Source organism: Mandrillus leucophaeus, unplaced genomic scaffold (assembly GCF_000951045.1).
Source record: "Mandrillus leucophaeus isolate KB7577 unplaced genomic scaffold, Mleu.le_1.0 Scaffold39, whole genome shotgun sequence".
Taxonomy (NCBI): Eukaryota; Metazoa; Chordata; class Mammalia; order Primates; family Cercopithecidae; genus Mandrillus; species Mandrillus leucophaeus.
The window spans coordinates 4082257-4086734 of NW_012104142.1; the positions used below are offsets into that span (position 1 = coordinate 4082257).

Below are 4478 nucleotides of genomic sequence, written 5' to 3' on the forward strand. Positions count from 1 at the left end.
AGCTACTGGAATATTGTTAGATTTATTTTACTTAGTTCCAGTCTACTCCCAGCCCTGAGGCATCATCTTTTCTTCATTGTAAAAAGTGGGACATTGTTTTCAATGTAAAATAATATGTCTATTCCATCCAATGTTATTTTTTAGTGGAATGTTATTTTAATTAAACAACCCCATCCCACGCTACTCACCCAAAAAAGGTTAAAACATTCTCAACTTAAACCATTTCAACACTGTTCCAATTCAATCTGGTCTCTACTACCACTGACTGGAAAGATTTTCATCCAACCTTTTGCTAATGTTTTTTGAGATGGAGTCTCACTCTGTCACCCAGGCTGGAGTGCAACGGCACAATCTCAACTCACCGCAACCACCATCTCCTGGGTTCAAGTGATTCTCCCGTCTCAGCCTCCCGAGTAGGTGGGACTACAGGCGTGCACACCACACCCGGCTAACTTTTGTATTTTTTGTAGAGATGAGGTTTCACCATGTTGGCCAGGCTGGTCTTGTTGAACTTCTGACCTCAGGTGATCCACCTACCTCAGCCTCCCAAAGTGCTGAGATTACAGGCGTGAGCCACTGTGCCAGGCCAAGCTTTTGCTTTCTAATGGCTGATTATACTTTCAAAATACTTGAATAAATTATCCATTCATTTCATTCATTATGCAAAACAATGATTTAATCTAAACAGCAACAAGGTTCTCAAAAATATTCCAGAAGTTTCATCTTCACAAATTACTGGAAAACACAATTATTATTCTGCCACATTTACCTCTGAAAACAGAAAAAAAAAAGACAATTGAAAATCTGAATGAATTATAATGGCGAACAAGATGCCAAACTCCATACTAAAAATTACAGTATGCCCAATTCAATTGAGGAATAGTGACATCATTACCTTAGTGCTCCACAACACAGATGGATGCACTTTTTCTTAATCTATTTTACTAAAACTGCAACCTAGAACAACTTATTAAATACACACTAGGCAATAGTGCAAACATAAACAAATGCATTTATTTCACTGATATGTGCAATGCTGCTTCCTTGCAAAGGGTGTATGTTATCACAAAACATTTGTCATCTATGAGAACAACTTCCATGAACCTAGGAGAAAAGTGAAAAAAGTTAGCATCTGTTACGCCTGTATTTAAGACTTAATGAGGCCAGGCGCAGTGGCTCACATCTGTAATCCCAGCACTTTGGGAGGCCAAGGAGGGCGGATCACTTGAGGTCAGGAGTTTGAGACCAGCCTGCCCAACATGGTAAAACCCCATCTCTACTAAAATACAAAAATTAGCTGGACATGGTGGTGCATGCTGGTAATTCCAGCTACTTAGGAGGCTGAGGCAGAAGAATCACTTGAACTTGGAAGGCGGAGGTTGCAGTGAGCCGAGATCACACCACTGCACTCCAGCCTGGGCAACAGAGCAAGACTCCATCTCAAAAAAAAAAAAAAAAAAAAAAAAGACTTAATGGGATTTATAAGAGCAGATTTAAGGAGTTTCAAATTAACCAGCCAAGATTCCATATGCAACCTATAAGAATCCTTGTAATTGCCGGGCGCAGTGGCTCAAGCCTGTAATCCCAGGACTTTGGGAGGCCGAGGAGGGTGGATCACCTGAGGTCAAGAGTTCAAGACCAGCCTGGCCAACATGTAAAACCCCATCTCTATAAAAACACAAAAATGAGCTGGGCATGATGGCAGGTGCCTGTAATCCCAGCTACTTGGGAGGCTGAGACAGGAGAATCGCTGGAACCCAGGAGGCGGAGGTTGCAGTAAACCGAGATTGCACCATTGTACTCCAGCCTAGGCGACAGAGTGAGACTCCATCTCAAAAATAAACAAACAAACAAATAAATAAATAAGAATCATTGTAATTGACATATTTTCATAATTGATTTCATACCCAAGAGTTTATATATCTATAGAACTCACTGAACTAGGCTTAAGTATCTGATGAGAGCTGAAGCATGAGTACTGTAAAAGGTAAAAAGCCTAATAGAATACTTTAGGCATTAAAGGTATTCAAATGTTTTCTGACTTAAATAGAAATACAGGCTGGGTGCATTGGTTCATGCTTGTAATCCCAACACTTTGAGAGGCTGAGGTGGGAAGACTGAGGCCAGGAATTCAAGACTAGTTCAGGCAACAGAGTAAGACCCCATCTCTACACACAAAAAAAATTTTTCTTAAATAAAAATAAAAAATAAATAGAAATATACTAAGTTTAATAGTGTTAAATAATTTTAAATATAAGTATATTATAAATAGATTATAGGACTGGGAATGAGGACTGAAAATCATGTTTCTGGCTTGGTTTTATCACTGCTTCCAGGTGCATGCCTTAGACACGTAACATGACAAACACTATTCTTTTTCTATACTATTCCTAGAACCAGTTCTTCTTAAGATTTAATTGATATCTCACCTCATCCTTAAAAAACATAAAGTCATTACCACTGTTGATTTCTTCCCCTGAATTTCTGTAGAACATTTTGTACCACTATTATGGTACCGTGCTTATTAAGCCATTTTTATAAATACCTGCCAACTTGCCAAAGGAGACTGCACACCTCCAGATATAAAGTTCACTTTAGGTTTCTTAGCATTCCCAGTGCCAATTAACGCATTTGAATTTACTACCAACAGAAATAACAAGTGTCACTGTTCAATTACACTAGAGTAGATATTAAAAAAACTTAGGTTCTATTCTAGTTCTACTACCAGCCAGCCCTGTTACCAGTAAAAGCCTTCTTCACTGAGACTATATTCTGGAAGATGCAGGGCACTGGTGCATCTTTTTGTTTTGTCTTAGAAAAAGACTTTCTAAGTCCTTTTCCGGTTTTAAGAGTTCATTTCAGAAAAATAAAATACAAAAGTACTTTGTACATTCTGGAGAAACAAGGCCATCCTGAGTGTTTTTGTTTTTGTTTTTTGTTTTTCAGATGGAGTTTCACTCTTGTTGCCCAGGCTGGAGAGTAATGGTGCGATCCCAGCTCACTGCAACCTCTGCCTGCCAGGTTCAAGTGATTCTCCTGCCTCAGCCTTCCTAGTAACTAGGATTACAGGCATGTGCCACCAACGCCTGATTAATTTTGTATTTTTAGTAGAGATGGGATTTTATCGTGTTGGTCAGGCTGGTCTCGAACTACTGACCTCAGATGACCCGTCTGCCTCAGCCTCCCAAAGTGCTGGGATTACAGGTGTGAGCCACCACGCCCAGCTCTGAGTGGTTTTTAATGAGACAGTATCCTATATTAGTCTCATCCATTTAAGCAAATCATAATCTAAAATGTCCAATTATCATTATTTCATTCAGATCATTATTTATTGAGCAAAGTTTTGCAAGGAGACAGCAAGAGGCACAAAGATGAACAAGACATAGTCTTTGCCCACCAACACCTTATAATTTAGTAGTGAAGATAAAACTATTCAAATAACCATAAAGCAGCTGGGAGCAATGGCTCATGTCTGTAATCCCAGCACTTTGGGAAGCCAAGGTGGGTGGACTGCTTGAGCTCAAGAGTTCAAGACAAACCTGGACAACATGGCAAAACCTTGTCTCTACAAAAAAATTAGTTTTTTTAAAACTAATTTGGTGGCACAAGCCTGTAGTCCCCACTAGTCAGGAGTCTGAGATGGGAGATCACTTGTGCCCAGGAGGTCAAGGCTACAGTGAGCCATGATCATGCCACTATGCTCCAGCCTGGGTGACAGAGCAAGATCTTGTCTCAAAAAAAAAAAAAAAACCAAACAAAAAAAGAACCACTAGGCACTGTGGCATGTGCCTGTAGTCCCAGCTACTCAGGAAGCTGAGGCAGGAAGATCATTTGAGCCCAGGAGTTCTGGGCTATAGTGTGCTACATGCCCATCAGGTGTCTGCAATAAGTTCAGCATCAATATGGTAACACCAACAGGTTGCTTAAGGAGGGGTGAATCACGCCAGGTCAGAAACAGGGCAGGCCAAAACTCCCATGCTGATCAGTAGTGGGATTGGGCCTGTGAACAGCACTGCAGTCCAGGCTGGGCAATGTAGCGAGACTCTGTCTGTTAACAAAAAAGAAGAAACAAAAACAGCCATAATACAAGGCAGAAAAAAAAAAAAGCAAGGGTTACAAGAATACATTAACAGGGATTCAATTACATTAGGTTGGCAAGTGGAAAGGGCTCAACATAGGCTTCAAGGAAGATTATTTAGGGTAGGAAACAGCTAACTATTCTTCACAAAATAGTTTGGCTGAATGGATTATCCTTTTTTTTTTTGAGACAGAGTCTTCCTCTGTTGCCCAGGTTGGAGTGCAGTGGCGCCATCTTACCTCACCGCAACTTCCGCCTCCCAGGTTCAAGTGATTCTCCTGCCTCAGTCTCCCAAGTAGCTGGGACTACAAGTGTGTGCCACCACACCTGGCTAATTTTTGTATTTTTAGTAGAGATGGGGTTTCGCCATGTTGGCCAGGCTGGTCTTGAACTTCTGACC

The 4478-nt window shown here is 40.7% G+C and overlaps 1 protein-coding gene across 2 annotated transcripts in view; it reads right to left on the bottom strand.

Moving 5' to 3' along the window:
- The window catches only part of MICU1 (mitochondrial calcium uptake 1), a 295337-nt gene that overhangs the window by 232997 nt on the left and 57862 nt on the right, over window positions 1–4478 (bottom strand). The gene's annotated exons all lie outside the window — the stretch shown is intronic.